Source organism: Convolutriloba macropyga, chromosome 9, assembly GCF_964194025.1.
Source record: "Convolutriloba macropyga chromosome 9, txConMacr16.3, whole genome shotgun sequence".
Taxonomy (NCBI): Eukaryota; Metazoa; Xenacoelomorpha; order Acoela; family Convolutidae; genus Convolutriloba; species Convolutriloba macropyga.
Window position 1 is genome coordinate 60,916,196 of NC_134476.1, and position 20,850 is coordinate 60,937,045.

At 36.0% G+C, this 20,850-nt stretch overlaps 1 protein-coding gene, 1 non-coding gene and 1 pseudogene across 2 annotated transcripts in view; 1 reads left to right on the plus strand and 2 right to left on the minus strand.

The window, feature by feature from the left end:
* Nucleotides 1–1,185: 1,185 nt before the first annotated feature.
* LOC142347284 (5S ribosomal RNA) lies at nt 1,186–1,304 on the minus strand (annotated as a pseudogene).
* Nucleotides 1,305–2,596: 1,292 nt separating this feature from the next.
* LOC142347264 (5S ribosomal RNA) lies at nt 2,597–2,715 on the minus strand. Its single transcript, XR_012760276.1, has one exon. It is a non-coding gene; the product is annotated as a 5S ribosomal RNA (ribosomal RNA).
* Nucleotides 2,716–7,703: 4,988 nt separating this feature from the next.
* The window catches only part of LOC142345914 (protein misato homolog 1-like), a 129,293-nt gene continuing 116,146 nt past the window's right edge, over nt 7,704–20,850 (plus strand). The window contains exon 1 of the mRNA XM_075398364.1: nt 7,704–7,726. The gene's annotated coding sequence lies outside the window, so the exon portion shown is untranslated. The remainder of the gene's footprint in view (nt 7,727–20,850) is intronic.

Genomic DNA, 20,850 nt, shown 5'->3' on the forward strand with positions numbered 1-20,850 from the left:
GAAAGTGGACTGGTTTTTTTTGACCACCGAACATTGTTTTGGTTACCAAATTGTACATTTTTGGTCCGAGTGGGCGCATTTGTTGCAGGAAGGTTACAAACTTTCCATAGTTGGGGACAAAAGATAAAGGAACGGACTCCGCGAACCATTTTTGACAAGTTTTTACCAATTTCCAAAAAAGTATTCGCGCTCAATGAGCCTGAACTTTTTCGATCACCGGTGTTTTTTGAGGATCTAAAATGTGTAGACATCAAATATAATTATTCTATGAGGTTTGAATACTCAAAACAAAAAGCCTAGCGGTCACCCATCCAAGTACTAACCAGGCTCAATGTTGCTTAACTTCGGTGATCGGACGAAAACTGGGGCACTCAAAAGGGTTTGGTCGTAGTCATTTGTAATTGGGAAAAAGTTTATATACTACAGTATTGTATGGCACTCTTGTCTTCATGTTTGTCAAATGCTTTTAGGCTAATTGTTCTGATAAATATAATAAATAGGTAAGTATCAACTTTTTTGATAAGTTCTGTTTAACCTAAAGTTTAACCTAAAGAATGGAACTCAGCGATTTGCACTAATTTAAAAGTTAGTTTAATAAAGGGCAATTTTACAATTAGTATTGAGTTTCTGAGACAGTTTTAATTATCAATCATTCAGTAAACGCAAGCAGGAGAACCAGAAAAAATGGCCTGGAACAATGTTTTTTTTGCTGAAATCTTCTTTTAAAAAAAGTATCCGCGCTCGATGATGCTTAAATTTTTCGATCCCTGAGTGTTGTTTTGGCCACCAATGTGTCAATTTTAGTCCAATGTGACGGTCCAAGTTGGAGATAGAATAAAAAATTGGACAAAACAAACGATTTTGGCAAATTTAACCGATTTCCAAAATATGTCTGCGCTCGATAAGTTGTAGCTTTTTGGATCACCGAACTATGTTTTGGTCACCAAATCGTCAATTTTAGTCCGTTTTGGCTCTTTTTTTGTGGGCATGCTCCACTTGAGCCATAGTTGGGGATAGAATAAAAACATGTGGGCGGAACGAGTCTTTTTGGACACGTGTTTACCGATTTTCAAAAAAGTATCTGCGCTAGATGAGCCCTAACTTTTTCGATCACCGAGGATTTGGAGGCTCTGAAATGTTTAGATATCAAATATAATTATTCAATGAGATTTGAATACTCAAAAAAACCTACAACACCTGTTGTTCCCAAGCGGTCACCCATCCAAGTACTAATCAGGCCCAGTTTTGCTTAATTTCGGTGATCGGACGAAAACCGTTGCTTTCAACATGATATGGTTGCAGGAATTGGCGTAATTGGGAACAAATTTATGTGCAACAGTTTTGTATTGTAGTCTTGTTTTTCACACTTGTCAAATGCTTTTTAGCCTAATTGTTGTGGTAAACTTAGTAAATAGGTAAGTATCAACTGCTTTTGATAAGTTTTAGTTCCCTAGCAGAGTGCAGCCTAAGAAATGAAACTCACCGATTTGAGCTAACTTGAATATTACTTTAATAAAGAGGAATTTTATAAGGAGCATAGATGCTTCTGAGACAATTCTGAATCTCAATTCTGCAGTAAACGAAAGTTGGGGAAAAAAAAGTGGCCTACTCGAGTATTAGATGTGTGTTTGTAGACGCGGTTGATGCTGAAATTTTCGATTACAAAAAGTGACCGCGCTCGATGAGGCTTGACTTTGTAGGTCATTGAACATTGTTTTGATTACCAACATTGTTTTGAATAAAAGATAAAGAGCTGGACTCAGCGAACAATTTTAGACAAGTTGTTAACAATTTCCACAAAAGCGTCCGCGCTTGATGAGGCTTGTCATTTTCCATTACAAAACTTTTTTTGGTCTCCAAATCGTCAATTTTGTTCCTTGTAGCCTCATGTTTGCAGGCAGTCTCCACTTTAACCATAGCTGAGGATAAATTAGAGAAAATGGACAGGTATTTTTTGATCACCGAACATTGTTTCGGTCACCAAATTGTAAATTTTTGGTCCGAGTGGGCACATTTGTTGCGGGAAGGTTACACACTTTCAATAGTTGGCGACAAAAGATAAAGAGGCGGACTCAGCGAACCATTTTGTTAAATTTCACCGATTTCCAAAAAAATGTCTGCGCTCGATGTGTCGTAACTTTTTCGATCACCGAACTTTGTCTTGGCAACCAAATCGTCAATTTTAGTCCGATTTTGCTCATTTTTTTGGGCCAGCGCCACTTGAGCCATAGTTGGGAAAAGAACAAAAAAATAGACACAGCAATTCATTTGGGAAAAGTTTTTGTCAATTTCTAAAAAAAAATCCGCGCTCGATGAGGCTTAACTTTTTCGATCACCGAACCTCGTTTTGGTCACCAAATCTTCAGTTTTAGTCCGATTTGGCTCATTTGTTGTGGGAAGCTCCACTTGAGCCTTAGTTAGAGATAGAAAAATGAAAAGTGGACACAGAGAACCATTTTGGACAAGTTTTTACCATTTTCCAAAAAAAGTATCTGCGCTAGATGAGCCTTAATTTTTTCAATCACCGAGGCTTTTCGAGGCTCTGAAATGTGTAGATGTCAAATATAATTATTCTATGAGGTTTGAATACTAAAAAAACCTACAACACCTGGTGTTCCCAAGCGGTCACCCATCCAAGTACTAACCAGGCCCAATGTTGCATAACTTCGGTGATCGGACGAGAACCGATGCATTCAACATGGTATGGTCGTAGCTGTTTGCGTAAGCTGGAGCAAATTTATATACAACAGTTTTGTATTGTAGTCTTATATTCATATATAGGAATACATTAACAGGCCGCTTTGTGGTTTGCAAAATAGTCACTTAATAAATGCAATTTTAGCCAAGGTTATGTTATAATTTATGCAATTCGTAGCCATACAGTGTATTACGACCAACGTACAAACTTTTTGCTTCCAACTATCCACAATACAGTGGAACGGCCGCACAACAAAGGAGAGATGAATTGGGTCCGAGGAACCGGTATAACGGGACATTGAACCGGAAGCATGACTTCAGTGGGTTTAGGCCGGTACTTGGGAAAATCATAGCTGAATTGCTTTTAGCCTAATTGTTCTGATAAACTTATTAAATAGGTAAACATCAACTCTATTTGATAAATTTTATTTGAATGCACTCTGCGTTAGCGGAGTGCAGCCGAAGGAATGGAACTAAACGATTTGCACTAACTTAAAAGTTAGTTTAGTAAAGGTAAATATTAAAATTGGTATTGATGTTGCTGAGACGGTTCCAAATATCAAAATATACAGTAAACACAAGCGGGGGAACAAATAGAATTGCCTATACAAGTATGTGGGGTCTGTTTGTAGCAATGGTTATCGTTGAAAATGTCAATTACAAAAAGTATCCGCGCTCGATGAGGATTAACTTTTTCGATCACTGAATATTGTTTTGGCCACCAATTTTAGTCCAATGTGATAGACCAAGTTGGGGATAGAATAAAAAATGGAACACAACAAATCATTAGGGCAAATTTCAACGATTTCCAAAACGATGTCTGCACTCGTTGAGTCGTAATTTTTTCGATCACCGAACTTTGTTTTGGCAACCAAATCGTCAATTTTAGTCCTATTTTGCTCATTTTTTCTGGGCATGCGCCACTTGAGCCATAAATGGAAAAAAAATAAAAAATAGACACAGCAAACCATTTGGAAAAGTTTTTGTCAATTTCCAAAAAAATTTCCGCGCGATGAGGCTTAACTTTTTCGATCACCGAACCTCGTTTTGGTCACCAAATCTTCAGTTTTAGTCCGATTTGGCTCATTTGTTGTGCGCAAGCTCCACTTGAGCCTTAGTTAGAAATAGAATAAACAAAATTGGACACAACGAACCATTTTGGATTGATTTTTACCAATTTCCAAAAAAGTATCCATGCTCGATGAGGCGTAACTTTTTTGATCACCGTACATTGTTTTGATAACCAAATCATCAATTTTTGTCCAAATTCGTCCAAGTACTAACCAGGCCCAATGTTGCTTAACTTCGGTGATCGGACGAGAACGGGTGCAGTCAAAATGGTATGGTCGGAGGCATTTGCGTAAGTGGGGGCAAATTTATATACAACAGTATTGTATTGTAGTCTTATATTCATATATAGGATTACTTTAACTTGCCGCCTTGCGGTTTGCAAAATAGTCACTTAAAACATGCAATTTTAGCCACGGTTGTGTTATAATTTATGCAATTCGTAGCCATACAGTGTATTACGACTAACGCACAAGCTTTTTGCTTCCAACCATTCACAATACAGTGGAACGGCCGCAAAGCAAGGGAGAGATGAATTGGGTCCGAGGAACCTGTATAAGCGGAAATTGAACCGGAAGTATGACTTCAGTGGGTTTAGGCCGTACGTGGGAAAATCATAGCTGAATTGCTTTCAGCCTAAGTGTTGTGATAAACTTATTAAATAGGTAAATACCAACTCTATTTGACAAATTTTATTTTAATGCACTCTGCGTTGTGGAGTGCAGCCGAACGAATGGAACTCAGCGATTTGCACTAACTTTAAAATAGTTTAATAAAGGGAAATGTTACAATTAGTATTGATGTTTTTGAGACGGTTCCAAATATCAAATATACAGAAAACACAAGCGGGGGAACAAATAGAATCGCTTATACAAGTATGTGGGGTCTGTTTGGAGCAATGGTTATTGCTGAAATTGTCAATTACAAAAAGTATCCGCGCTCGATGAGGATTAACTTTTTCGATCACTGAGTATTGTTTTAGCCACCAATTTGTCAATTTTAGTCGAACGTGATAGTCGAAGTTGGGTATAGAATGAAAAATTAGACACAACAAATCATTTTGGCAAATTTAACCGATTTCCAAAAAAACGTCTGCGCTCGATGAGTCGTAACTTTTTCGATCACCGAACATTGTTTTATCAACCAAATCGTCAATTTTTGTCCGATTTTGCTCGTTTTTTCTGGGCAAGCGCCACTTGAGACATAGTTGGGAAAAGAATAAAAAAATGAGACAAAGCAAACCATTTTGAAAAAGCTTTGAACAATTTGCAAAAAGCATGCGCGCTCGATGAGGCTTAATTTTTTTGATCACCGAACATTGTTTTAGTCACCAAATCGTCAATTTTTGTCCGACTTGGCTCATTTTCTGTGGTCAAGGGCCACTTGAGCAATAGTAAAAAAATTGTGCAGAGCGAACCATTTTGGACACATTTTTACCGATTCTCAAAAAAGTATCCGCGCTCGATGAGGCTTAATTTTTCCGAACACTTAACATTTTAGTGCAATTTGACCCATTTTTTGTAGACAAGCTTCACGTCAGCCATAATTAGGGATGAAATAAAAAAAATGGACATAGCTAACCATTTTGAACAAGGTTTTACCAATTTCCAAAAAGTTTGCGCGCTCAATGAGGCTTAACTTTTTCCCTCACCGTACATTGTTTTGGTTACCAAATTGTCAATTTTTGTCCAATTTTGCTCATTTTTGCGGGCAAGCTCCACTTAAGCCTTAGTTGGGGATAGAACAAAAAAATTGCGTACAACGAACCATTTTGGAAAAGTTTTTACCAATTTCCTAAAAAGTATCCGCGCTCGCTGAGGCTTAACCTTCTCGATCACCGAATCTCGTTTTGGTTGGCAAATTGTCAATTTTAGTCCGATTTGTCACATCTGTTGTGAGCAAGCTCCACTTGGGTCTTAGTTAGGGCTAAAAAAATTGGACCCAGCGAACGATTTTGGATTAGATTTTAACAATTTCCTATAAAGTATCTGCGCTCTATGAGGCTTAACTTTTTCGATCACTGAATATTGTTTTGGCCACAAATTGGTCAATTTTGGGAAAAGTTGGGAATAGTTGGGAAAAGAATAAAAAAAATAGACACAGCAAACCATTTGGTAAAAGGTTTTGTCAATTTCTAAAAAAATTTCTGCGCTCGATGAGGTTTAACTTTTTCGATTACCGAACCTCGTTTTGGTCACCAAATCTTCAATTTTAGTCCGATTTGGCTCATTTGTTGTGCGCAAGCTCCACTTGAGCCTTAGTTAGGGATAGAACAAACAATATTGGACACAACAAACCATTTTGGATTGATTTTTACAAATTCTCTAAAGAGCATCCTCACTCGCTCATGCTTAACTTTTTCGATCACCGAACTTTACTTTGGTCACCAAAATGTCAATTTTTGTCCGATTTGACCCATTTTATGTCGGCAAGCTCCACTTCAGCCAGAATTCGAGATGAAATAAAAAAAATGGACACAACGAACCATTTCGGACAAGTTCCAATTTCCAAAAAAGTATCCATGGTCGATGAGGCTTAACTTTTTCGATCACCGTACATCGTTTTGGTCACCAAATTGTCAATTTTTGTCCAATTTCGCTCATTTTTTGCGGGCCAGCTCCACTTAAGCGTTAGTTGGGGATAGAACAAAAAAATTGCGTACAACGAACCATTTTGGACAAGTTTTTACCAATTTCCTAAAAAGTATCCGCGCTCGCTGAGGCTTAACCTTCTCGATCACCGAATCTCGTTTTGGTTGGCAAATTGTCAATTTTAGTCCGATTTGTCACATCTGTTGTGGGCAAGCTCCACTTGAGTCTTAGTTAGGGCTAAAAAAATTGGACCCAGCGAACGATTTTGGATTAGATTTTAACAATTTCCTATAAAGTATCTGCGCTCTATGAGGCTTAACTTTTTCGATCACTGAATATTGTTTTGGCCACAAATTGGTCAATTTTGGGAAAAATTGGGAATAGTTGGGAAAAGAATAAAAAAAATAGTTACAGCAAACCATTTGGTAAAAGTTTTTGTCAATTTCTGAAAAAATTTCTGCGCTCGATGAGGCTTAACTTTTTCGATTACCGAACCTCGTTTTGGTCACCAAATCTTCAATTTTAGTCCGATTTGGCTCATTTGTTGTGCGCAAGCTCCACTTGAGACTTAGTTAGGGATAGAATAAACAAAATTGGACACAACAAACCATTTTGGATTGATTTTTACAAAGTCTCTAAAGAGCATCCTCACTCGCTGATGCTTAACTTTTTCGATCACCGAACTTTACTTTGGTCACCAAAATGTCAATTTTTGTCCAATTTGACCCATTTTATGTCGGCAAGCTCCACTTCAGCCAGAATTCGAGATGAAATAAAAAAAATGGACACAACGAACCATTTCGGACAAGTTCCAATTTCCAAAAAAGTATCCATGCTCGATGAGGCTTAACTTTTTCGATCACCGTACATTGTTTTGGTAACCAAAGCGTCAATTTTTGTCCAATATCGTCCAAGTACTAACCAGGCCCAATGTTGCTTAACTTCGGTGATCGGATGAGAACGGCTGCAGTCAAAATGGTATGGTCGGAGGCATTTGCGTAAGTGGGGGCAAATTTACATACAACAGTATTGTATTGTAGTCTTACATTCATATATAGGATTACTTTAACTTGCCGCCTTGCGGTTTACAAAATAGTCACTTAACACATGCAATTTTAACATGGTTGTGTTATAATTTATGCAATTCGTAGCCATACAGTGTATTACGACTAACGCACAAGCTTTTTGCTTCCAACCATTCAAAATACAGTGGAACGGCCGCAAAGCAAGGGAGAGATGAATTGGGTCCCAGGAACCTGTATAAGCGGAAATTGAACCGGAAGTATGACTTCAGTGGCTTTAGGCCGTACTTGGGAAAATCATAGCTGAATTGCTTTTAGCCTAATTGTTGTGATAAACTTATTAAATAGGTAAGTACCAACTCCATTTGGTATAATTTAATTGAATGCACTCTGCGTTAGTGGAGTGCAGCCGAACGAAGGGAACTCAGCGATTTGCACTAACTTAAAAATAGTTTAAAAAAGGGAAATAATACAAATAGTATTGATGTTTCTGAGACGGTTCCAAATATCAAATATACAGTAAACACAAGCGGGGGAACAAATAGAGTCTCCTATACAAGTATGTGGGGTCTGTTTGGAGCAATGGTTATTGCTGATATTGTCAATTACAAAAAGTATCCGCGCTCGATGAGGATTAACTTTTTCGATCAGTGAGTATTGTTTTGGCCACCAACTTGTCAATTTTAGCCCAACGTGATATTTTAAGTTGGGGATAGAATGAGAAATTGGACACAACAAATCATTTTGGCAAATTTCACCGAGTTCCAAAAAAAGTGTCTGCGCTCGATGAGTCGTAACTTTTCGATCACCGAACGTTGTTTTATCAACCAAATCGCCCATTTTTGTTCGATTTTGCTCATTTTTTTGGACAAAGCAAACCATTTTAAAAAGTTTTGAACAATTTCCAAAAAGTATGCGCGCTCGATGAGGCTTAACTTTTTCGATCACCGTACATTGTTTTAATCACCAAATTGTCAATTTTTGTCCAATTTCGCTCATTTTTTGCGGGCAAGCTCCACTTAAGCCATAGTTGGGAATAGAACAAAACAAGTTGCGTACTACGAATCATTTTGGACAAGTTTTTACCAATTTCCTAAAAAGTATCCGCGCTCGCTGAGGCTTAACCTTCTCGATCACCGTACCTCGGTTTGGTTGGCAAATTGCCAATTCTAGTCCAATTTTTCGATCACTGAATATTTTTTTGGGCACCAATTTGTCAATTTTAGTCCAACGTGATAGTCCAAGTTGGGGATAGAATGAAAAATTGGACACAACAAATCATTTTGGCAAATTTCACCGATTTCCAAAAAAATGTTTGCGCTCGATGAGTCGTGACTTTTTCGATCACCGAACTTTGTTTTATCAACCAAATCGTCAATTTTTGTCCAATTTTGCTCATTTTTTGTGTGCAAGCGCCAATTGAGCCATAGTTTGGAAAATAATAAAAAATGAGACAAAGCAAACCATTTTAAAAAAGTTTTGAACAATTTCCAAAAAGTATGCGCGCTCGATGAGGCTTAACTTTTTCGATCACCGTACATTGTTTTAATCACCAAATTGTCAATTTTTGTCCAATTTCGCTCATTTTTTGCGGGCAAGCTCCACTTCAGCCATAGTTGGGAATAGAACAAAACAAGTTGCGTACTACGAATCATTTTGGACAAGTTTTTACCAATTTCCTAAAAAGTATCCGCGCTCGCTGAGGCTTAACCTTCTCGATCACCGTACCTCGTTTTGGTTGGCAAATTGTCAATTTTAGTCCGATTTGGCTCATCTGTTGTGGGCAAGCTCCACTTGAGTCATAGTTAGGGCTAAAAAAAATCGGACTCAGCGAAAGATTTTGGATTAGATTTTAACAATTTCCTATAAAGTATCTGCACTCTATGAGGCTTAACTTTTTCGATCACCGAACTTTGCTTTGGTCACCAAATCCACAATTTTGGTCCCATTTGACTCATTTTTGCAGGCTAGCTCTACTTGACCCTTAATTGGGGATAAAATAAGAAAAATCGGGCTTAGCAAACCATTTGGAAAAGTTTTTGCCAATTTCCAAAAAAGTATCCCCGCCCGATGAGGCTTAACTTTTTCGATCACCGAACCTTGTTTTGGTCAGCAAATTGTGAATTTTAGTCCGATTTGGTTCATTTTAGAGCCTCAAAAAGCCTCAAAAAAGCCTCAAAGAGCCTCAAAAAGCCTCAAAAGTGATCAAAAAAGTTAGACCACATCAAAAGCGGATGACTTTTTGAAATCAGTAAAAACCGTCCATATGGTTCGTTGTGCCCATTTTTTTTTATTTTATCCCAAACTATGGCTCACATCGAGCTTGCGCACAACAAGTGAGCCACATCGGACTATAATTGACAATTTGGTGACCAAAACCACTAGGAAATCAGTAAATCAAAATGGTTTGCTGTGCCCAATTTTTTTCTTTTATCCCCAGCTACGGCTCAAGTGGAGCTTTTCCACAAAAAAATGAGCCAAAATGGATCAAAAATGACAATCTGGTGGCCAAAACAAAGTTCGGAGGTTGAAAAAGTTAAGTCTCATCAAGCGCGGATACTTTAGGAAATTGGTAAAAACTTGTACAAAGTGGTTCGCTGTGGCCATTTTTTTAAATTCTGTCCCTAATTATGGCTCAAGTAAGTTTAACACAGGGAAATTTTACAATTAGTACTGATGTTTTTGAGGCAGTTCCAAATATCAAATTTGCAGTAAATGCAAGCGGGGGAACAAATAAAATGGCTTATACAATTATGCGGAGTGTGTTTAGAGCAATGCTTATCGCTGAAATTGTCAATTACAAAAACTATCCGCGATTGATGAGGCCTAATTTTTCAATCTTTCAATTTCAACATTGTTTTGGTCACCAAATCCCCATTTTTAGTCCTATTTGGATCATTTTCTGTGGGCAAGCTCCACTTTTGCAAATGTTGTGGATAAAAGAAAAAAAATTGGACTCAGCGAACCATTTTGGACAAGTTATTACCAATTTTCAAAAGGTATCCGCGCTCGATGACACTTGATTATTTCGATCACCTAGTCTTTTTGTGGCTCTAAATTAAGTAAATATCAAATATAATTATTCTCTGTGATTTGAACACTCAAAAGGAAAAGCCTACATCACCTGGTGTTCTCAAGTGTCCGCGCTCTATGAGGCTTTACTTTTTCGATCACCAAACTTTGTTTTGATCACCAAATCGTCAATTTTAGTTCGATTTGGCTTTTTTTTGTGCGCAAGTTCCACTTAAGCAATAGTTGTGGATTAAAAAAATTGGGCGTATCGAATCGTTTTGGACAAATTTTTACCAATTTTCAAAAAAGGAAATGCTGTGGATAAAAGAAAAAAATTGGACTCATCGAACCATTTTGGACAAGTTATTATCAATTTTCAAAAGGTATCCGCGCCCGACGAGCCTTGATTATTTCGATCACCTAGTCTTTTTGTGGCTCTAATTTAAGTAAATATCAAATATAATCATTCTCTGTGGTTTGAACACTCAAAAGAAGAAGCCTACAACACCTAGTGTTCTCAAGCGTCACTCATCCGAGTACAAACCAGGCCCAATGTAGCTTAACTTAGGTGATCGAACAAATATCGGGGCATTCAAAATTGTTTTGTCGTAGTCATTTGTAATGGGAAAAAATTTATATATAACAGTATTGTATTGCAATCTTGCATTCATGTTTGTCAAATGCTTTCAGCCTAATAGTTCTGATAATCATAGTAAATAAATTAGTGTCAACTTTGTGCTAAGTTTTGTTTGAAAACACAGGTTTGAGTGCAACCTGGGAATGAAACTCACAGATTTACACTAATTTAAATTTTAGTTTAATAAAGTCAAACTTTACAATTAGCTTTGATGTTTCTGAGACAGTTCCAAATATCAAATATACAGTAAACACAAGCGGGGGAACAAATAGAATGGCCTATACAAGTATCTGGGGTCTGTTTGGAGCAATGGTTATTGCTGAAATTGTCATTAACAAAAAGTGACCGCGCTCAATGAGGCTGAACTGTTTCAATCACCGAACTTTGTTTTGGTCACCAAATCGTCAATTTTAGTTCGATTTGGCTCTTCTTTTGTGCGCAAGTTCCACTTAAGCAATAGTTGTGGATTAAAAAAAAAATGGGCGTATCGAATCGTTTTGGACAAATTTTTACCAATTTTCAAAAAAGTAAATGTTGTGGATAAAAGAAAAAAATTGGACTCAGCGAACCATTTTGGACAAGTTATTATCAATTTTCAAAAGGTATCCGCGCCCGATGAGCCTTGATTATTTCGATCACCTAGTCTTTTTGTGGCTCTAAATTAAGTAAATATCAAATATAATCATTCTCTGTGGTTTGAACACTCAAAAGAAGAAGCCTACAACACCTAGTGTTCTCAAGCGTCACTCATCCGAGTACAAACCAGGCCCAATGTAGCTTAACTTAGGTGATCGAACAAATATCGGGGCATTCAAAATTGTTTTGTCGTAGTCATTTGTAATGGGAAAAATTTATATATAACAGTATTGTATTGCAACCTTGCATTCATGTTTGTCAAATGCTTTTAGCCTAATAGTTCTGATAATCATAGTAAATAAATTAGTATCAACTTTGTGATAAGTTTTGTTTGAAAACACAGGTTTGAGTGCAACCTGGGAATGAAACTCACAGATTTACACTAATTTAAATTTTTGTTTAATAAAGTCAAACTTTACAATTAGTTTTGATGTTTCTGAGACAGTTCCAAATATCAAATATACAGTAAACACAAGCGGGGGAACAAATAGAATGGCCTATACAAGTATCTGGGGTCTGTTTGGAGCAATGGTTATTGCTGAAATTGTCATTAACAAAAAGTGACCGCGCTCAATGAGGCTGAACTGTTTCAATAACCGAACTTTGTTTTGGTCACCAAATCGTCAATTTTAGTTCGATTTGGCTCTTCTTTTGTGCGCAAGTTCCACTTAAGCAATAGTTGTGGATTAAAAAAAAGTTGGGCGTATCGAATCGTTTTGGACAAATTTTTACCAATTTTCAAAAAAGTAAATGTTGTGGATAAAAGAAAAAAATTGGACTCAGCGAACCATTTTGGACAAGTTATTATCAATTTTCAAAAGGTATCCGCGCCCGATGAGCCTTGATTATTTCGATCACCTAGTCTTTTTGTGGCTCTAAATTAAGTAAATATCAAATATAATCATTCTCTGTGGTTTGAACACTCAAAAGAAGAAGCCTACAACACCTAGTGTTCTCAAGCGTCACTCATCCGAGTACAAACCAGGCCCAATGTAGCTTAACTTAGGTGATCGAACAAATATCGGGGCATTCAAAATTGTTTTGTCGTAGTCATTTGTAATGGGAAAAATTTATATATAACAGTATTGTATTGCAACCTTGCATTCATGTTTGTCAAATGCTTTTAGCCTAATAGTTCTGATAATCATAGTAAATAAATTAGTATCAACTTTGTGATAAGTTTCGTTTGAAAACACAGGTTTGAGTGCAACCTGGGAATGAAACTCACAGATTTACACTAATTTAAATTTTTGTTTAATAAAGTCAAACTTTACAATTAGTTTTGATGTTTCTGAGACAGTTCCAAATATCAAATATACAGTAAACACAAGCGGGGGAACAAATAGAATGGCCTATACAAGTATCTGGGGTCTGTTTGGAGCAATGGTTATTGCTGAAATTGTCATTAACAAAAAGTGTCCGCGCTCAATGAGGCTGAATTGTTTCAATCACCGAACTTTGTTTTGGTCACCAAATCGTCAATTTTAGTTCGATTTGGCTCTTCTTTTGTGCGCAAGCTCCACTTAAGCAATAGTTGTGGATTAAAAAAAAGTTGGGCGTATCGAATCGTTTTGGACAAATTTTTACCAATTTTCAAAAAAGTAAATGTTGTGGATAAAAGAAAAAAATTGGACTCAGCGAACCATTTTGGACAAGTTATTATCAATTTTCAAAAGGTATCCGCGCCCGATGAGCCTTGATTATTTCGATCACCTAGTCTTTTTGTGGCTCTAAATTAAGTAAATATCAAATATAATCATTCTCTGTGGTTTGAACACTAAAAAGAAGAAGCCTACAACACCTAGTGTTCTCAAGCGTCACTCATCCGAGTACAAACCAGGCCCAATGTAGCTTAACTTAGGTGATTGAACAAATATCGGGTCATTCAAAATTGTTTTGTCGTAGTCATTTGTAATGGGAAAAATTTATACGTAACAGTATTGTATTGCAACCTTGCATTCATGTTTGTCAAATGCTTTTAGCCTAATAGTTCAGATAATCATAGTAAATAAATTAGTGTCAGCTTTGTGATAAGTTTTGTTTGAAAACACAGGTTTGAGTGCAACCTGGGAATGAAACTCACAGATTTACACTAATTTAAATTTTAGTTTAATAAAGTCAAACTTTACAATTAGTTTTGATGTTTCTGAGACAGTTCCAAATATCAAATATACAGTAAACACAAGCGGGGGAACAAATAGAATGGCCTATACAAGTATCTGGGGTCTGTTTGGAGCAAAGGTTATTGCTGAAATTGTCATTAACAAAAAGTGTCCGCGCTCAATGAGGCTGAATTGTTTCAATCACCGAACTTTGTTTTGGTCACCAAATCTTCAATTTTAGTTCGATTTGGCTCTTCTTTTGTGCGCAAGCTCCACTTAAGCAATAGTTGTGGATTAAAAAAAAGTTGGGCGTATCGAATCGTTTTGGACAAATTTTTACCAATTTTCAAAAAAGTAAATGTTGTGGATAAAAAAAAAATTGGACTCAGCGAACCATTTTGGACAAGTTATTATCAATTTTCAAAAGGTATCCGCGCCCGATGAGCCTTGATTATTTCGATCACCTAGTCTTTTTGTGGCTCTAAATTAAGTAAATATCAAATATAATCATTCTCTGTGGTTTGAACACTAAAAAGAAGAAGCCTACAACACCTAGTGTTCTCAAGCGTCACTCATCCGAGTACAAACCAGGCCCAATGTAGCTTAACTTAGGTGATCGAACAAATATCGGGGCATTCTAAATTGTTTTGTCGTAGTCATTTGTAATGGGAAAAATTTATACATAACAGTATTGTATTGCAACCTTGCATTCATGTTTGTCAAATGCTTTTAGCATAATAGTTCAGATAATCATAGTAAATAAATTAGTATCAACTTTGTGATAAGTTTTGTTTGAAAACACAGGTTTGAGTGCAACCTGGGAATGAAACTCACAGATTTACACTAATTTAAATTTTAGTTTAATAAAGTCAAACTTTACAATTAGTTTTGATGTTTCTGAGACAGTTCCAAATATCAAATATACAGTAAACACAAGCGGGGAACAAATAGAATGGCCTATACAAGTATCTGGGGTTCTGTTTGGAGCAATGGTTATTGCTGAAATTGTCATTAACAAAAAGCGACCGCGCTCAATGAGGCTGAACTGTTTCAATCACCGAACTTTGTTTTGGTCACCAAATCGTCAATTTTAGTTCGATTTGGCTCTTCTTTTGTGCGCAAGCTCCACTTAAGCAATAGTTGTGGATTAAAAAAAGTTGGGCGTATCGAATCGTTTTGGACAAATTTTTACCAATTTTCAAAAAAGTAAATGTTGTGGATAAAAGAAAAAAATTGGACTCAGCGAACCATTTTGGACAAGTTATTATCAGTTTTCAAAAGGTATCCGCGCCCGATGAGCCTTGATTATTTCGATCACCTAGTCTTTTTGTGGCTCTAAATTAAGTAAATATCAAATATAATCATTCTCTGTGGTTTGAACACTCAAAAGAAGAAGCCTACACCACCTAGTGTTCTCAAGCGTCACTCATCCGAGCACAAACCAGGCCCAATGTAGCTTAACTTAGGTGATCGAACAAATATCGGGGCATTCAAAATTGTTTTGTCGTAGTCATTTGTAATGGGAAAAAATTTATATATAACAGTATTGTATTGCAATCTTGCATTCATGTTTGTCAAATGCTTTTAGCCTAATAGTTCTGATAATCATAGTAAATAAATTAGTATCAACTTTGTTATAAGTTTTGTTTGAAAACACAGGTTTGAGTGCAACCTGGGAATGAAACTCACAGATTTACACTAATTTAAATTTTAGTTTAAAAAAGTCAAACTTTACAATTAGTTTTGATTTTCTGAGACAGTTCCAAATATCAAATATACAGTAAACACAAGCGGGGGAACAAATAGAATGGCCTATACAAGTATCTGGGGTCTGTTTGGAGCAAAGGTTATTGCTGAAATTGTCATTAACAAAAAGTGTCCGCGCTCAATGAGGCTGAATTGTTTCAATCACCGAACTTTGTTTTGGTCACCAAATCGTCAATTTTAGTTCGATTTGGCTCTTCTTTTGTGCGCAAGCTCCACTTAAGCAATAGTTGTGGATTAAAAAAAAGTTGGGCGTATCGAATCGTTTTGGACAAATTTTTACCAATTTTCAAAAAAGTAAATGTTGTGGATAAAAGAAAAAAAATTGGACTCAGCGAACCATTTTGGACAAGTTATTATCAATTTTCAAAAGGTATCCGCGCCCGATGAGCCTTGACTATTTCGATCACCTAGTCTTTTTGTGGCTCTAAATTAAGTAAATATCAAATATAATCAATCTCTGTGGTTTGAACACTCAAAAGAAGAAGCCTACAACACCTAGTGTTCTCAAGCGTCACTCATCCGAGTACAAACCAGGCCCAATGTAGCTTAACTTAGGTGAACGAACAAATATCGGGGCATTCAAAATTGTTTTGTCGTAGTCATTTGTAATGGGAAAAAATTTATATATAACAGTATTGTATTGCAATCTTGCATTCATGTTTGTCAAATGCTTTTAGCCTAATAGTTCTGATAATCATAGTAAAAAAATTAGTATCAACTTTGTGATAAGTTTTGTTTGAAAACACAGGTTTGAGTGCAACCTGGGAATGAAACTCACAGATTTACACTAATTTAAATTTTAGTTTAATAAAGTCAAACTTTACAATTAGTTTTGATGTTTCTGAGACAGTTCCAAATATCAAATGTACAGTAAACACAAGCGGGGGAACAAAAAGCAGGGCCTATACAAGTATCTGGGGTCTGTTTGGAGCAATGATTATTGCCGAAATTGTCATTAGCAAAAACTGTCCGCGCTCAATGAGGCTGAATTGTTTCAATCACCGAACTTTGTTTTGGTCACCAAATCGTCAATTTTAGTTCGATTTGGCTCTTCTTTTGTGCGCAAGCTCCACTTAAGCAATAGTTGTGGATTAAAAAAAAGTTGGGCGTATCGAATCGTTTTGGACAAATTTTTACCAATTTTCAAAAAAGTAAATGTTGTGGATAAAAGAAAGAAATTGGACTCAGCAAACCATTTTGGACAAGTTATTATCAATTTTCAAAAGGTATCCGCGCCCAATGAGCCTTGATTATTTCGATCACCTAGTCTTTTTGTGGCTCTAAATTAAGTAAATATCAAATATAATCATTCTCTGTGGTTTGAACACTCAAAAGAAGAAGCCTACAACACCTAGTGTTCTCAAGTGTCACTCATCCGAGTACAAACCAGGCCCAATGTAGCTTAACTTAGGTGATCGAACAAATATCGGGGCATTCAAAATTGTTTTGTCGTAGTCATTTGTAATGGGAAAAATTTATATATAACAGTATTGTATTGCAACCTTGCATTCATGTTTGTCAAATGCTTTTAGCCTAATAGTTCTGATAATCATAGTAAATAAATTAGTATCAACTTTGTGATAAGTTTTGTTTGAAAACACAGGTTTGAGTGCAACCTGGGAATGAAACTCACAGATTTACACTAATTTAAATTTTAGTTTAATAAAGTCAAACATTACAATTAGTTTTGATGTTTCTGAGACAGTTCCAAATATCAAATATACAATAAACACAAGCGGGGGAACAAAAAGAATGGCCTATACAAGTATCTGGGGTCTGTTTGGAGCAATGGTTATTGCTGAAATTGTCATTAACAAAAAGTGTCCGCGCTCAATGAGGCTGAATTGTTTCAATCACCGAACTTTGTTTTGGTCACCAAATCGTCAATTTTAGTTCGATTTGGCTCTTCTTTTGTGCGCAAGCTCCACTTAAGCAATAGTTGCGGATAAAAAAAAGTTGGGCGTATCGAATCGTTTTTGACAAATTTTTACCAATTTTCAAAAAAGTAAATGTTGTGGATAAAAGAAAAAAATTGGACTCAGCGAACCAATTTGGACAAGTTATTATCAATTTTCAAAAGGTATCCGCGCCCGATGAGCCTTGATTATTTCGATCACCTAGTCTTTTTGTGGCTCTAAATTAAGTAAATATCAAATATAATCATTTTCTGTGGTTTGAACACTCAAAAGAAGAAGCCTACAACACCTAGTGTTCTCAAGTGTCACTCATCCGAGTACAAACCAGGCCCAATGTAGCTTCACTTAGGTGATCGAACAAATATCGGGGCATTCAAAATTGTTTTGTCGTAGTCATTTGTAATGGGAAAAAATTTATATATAACAGTATTGTATTGCAATCTTGCATTCATGTTTGTCAAATGCTTTTAGCCTAATAGTTCTGATAATCATAGTAAATAAATTAGTATCAACTTTGTGATAAGTTTTGTTTGAAAACACAGGTTTGAGTGGAACCTGGGAATAAAACTCACAGATTTACACTAATTTAAATTTTAGTTTAATAAAGTCAAACTTTACTATTAGTTTTGATGTTTCTGAGACAGTTCCAAATATCAAATATACAGTAAACACAAGCGGGGGAACAAATAGAATGGCCTATACAAGTATCTGGGGTCTGTTTGGAGCAATGGTTATTGCTGAAATTGTCATTAACAAAAAGTGTCCGCGCTCAATGAGGCTTAATTGTTTCAATCACCGAGATTTGTTTTGGTCACCAAATCGTCAATTTTAGTTCGATTTGGCTCTTCTTTTGTGCGCAAGCTCCACTTAAGCAATAGTTGTGGATTAAAAAATTTGGGCGTATCGAATCGTTTTGGACAAATTTTTACCAATTTTCAAAAAAGTAAATGTTGTGGATAAAAGAAAAAAATTGGACTCAGCGAACCATTTTGGACAAGTTATTATCAATTTTCAAAAGGTATCCGCGCCCGATGAGCCTTGATTATTTCGATCACCTAGTCTTTTTGTGGCTCTAAATTAAGTAAATATCAAATGTAATCATTCTCTGTGGTTTGAACAATCAAAAGAAGAAGCCTACAACACCTAGTGTTCTCAAGCGTCACTCATCCGAGTACAAACCAGGCCCAATGTAGCTTAACTTAGGTGATCGAACAAATATCGGGGCATTCAAAATTGTTTTGTCGTAGTCATTTGTAATGGGAAAAAATTTATATATAACAGTATTGTATTGCAATCTTGCATTCATGTTTGTCAAATTCTTTTAGCCTAATAGTTCTGATAATCATAGTAAATAAATTAGTATCAACTTTGTGATAAATTTTGTTTGAAAACACAGGTTTGAGTGCAACCTGGGAATGAAACTCACAGATTTACACTAATTTCAATTTTAGTTTAATAAAGTCAAACTTTACAATTAGTTTTGATGCTTCTGAGACAGTTCCAAATATCAAATATACAGTAAACACAAGCGGGGGAACAAATAGAATGGCCTATACAAGTATCTGGGGTCTGTTTGGAGCAATGGTTATTGCTGAAATTGTCATTAACAAAAAGTGTCCGCGCTCAATGAGGCTGAATTGTTTCAATCACCGAACTTTGTTTTGGTCACCAAATTGTCAATTTTAGTTCGATTTGGCTCTCCTTTTGTGCGCAAGCGCCACTTAAGCAATAGCTGTGTATTAAAAAAGTTGGGCGTATCGAATCGTTTTGGACAAATTTTTACCAATTTTCAAAAAAGTAAATGTTGTGGATAAAAGAAAAAAATTGGACTCAGCGAACCATTTTGGACAAGTTATTATCAATTTTCAAAAGGTATCCGCGCCCGATGAGCCTTGATTATTTCGATCACCTAGTCTTTTTGTGGCTCTAAATTAAGTAAATATCAAATATAATCATTCTCTGTGGTTTGAACACTCAAAAGAAGAAGCCTACAACACCTAGTGTTCTCAAGCGTCAATCATCCGAGTACAAACCAGGCCCAATGTAGCTTAACTTAGGTGATCGAACAAATATCGGTGCATTCAAAATTGTTTTGTCGTAGTCATTTGTAATGGGAAAAATTTATATATTACAGTATTGTATTGCAACCTTGCATTCATGTTTGTCAAATGCTTTTAGCCTAATAGTTCTGATAATCATAGTAAATAAATTAGTATCAACTTTGTGATAAGTTTTGGTTGAAAACACAGGTTTGAGTGCAACCTGGGAATGAAACTCACAGATTTACACTAAATTAAATTTTAGTTTAATAAAGTCAAACTTTACAATTAGTTTTGATGTTTCTGAGACAGTTCCAAATATCAAATATACAGTAAACACAAGCGGGGGAACAAATAGAATGGCCTATACAAGTATCTGGGGTCTGTTTGAAGCAATGGTTATTGCTGAAATTGTCATTAACAAAAAGTGTCCGCGCTCAATGAGGCTGAATTGTTTCAATCACCAAACTTTGTTTTGGTCACCAAATCGTCAATTTTAGTTCGATTTGGCTCTTCTTTTGTGCGCAAGCTCCACTTAAGCAATAATTATGGATTAAAAAAAGTTGGGCGTATCGAATCGTTTTGGACAAATTTTTACCAATTTTCAAAAAAGTAAATGTTGTGGATAAAAGAAAAAAATTGGACTCAGCGAACCATTTTGGACAAGTTATTATCAATTTTCAAAAGGTATCCGCGCCCGATGAGCCTTGATTATTTCGATCACCTAGTCTTTTTGTGGCTCTAAATTAAGTAAATATCAAATATAATCATTCTCTGTGGTTTGAACACTCAAAAGAAGAAGCCTACGACACCTAGTGTTCTCAAGCGTCACTCATCCGAGTACAAACCAGGCCCAATGTAGCTTAACTTAGGTGATCGAACAAATATCGGGGCATTCAAAATTGTTTTGTCGTAGTTATTTGTAATGGGAAAAAATTTATATATAACAGTTTTGTATTGCAATCTTGTATTCATGTTTGTCAAATGCTTTTAGCCTAATAGTTCTGATAATCATAGTAAATAAAATAGAATCAACTTTGTGTTAAGTTTTGTTTGAAAACACAGGTTTGAGTGCAACCTGGGAATGAAACTCACAGATTTACACTAATTTAAATTTTAGTTTAATAAAATTTGACGAAATTGACGGAAATTGACGATTTGCTGATCAAAACAAAGTTCGGTGTTCGAAAAAGTTAAGCCTCATCGAGCGCGGATACTTTTTTTTTAAATTGGTAAAAACGTGTCCAAAAAGGTTCGCTCTGCCCAAATTTTCAATTTTATCCCCAACTATGGCTCAAGTAGAGCTTGCCTACAAAAAATGAGCCAAATCAGACAAAAATTGACGATTTAGTGACCAAAACAA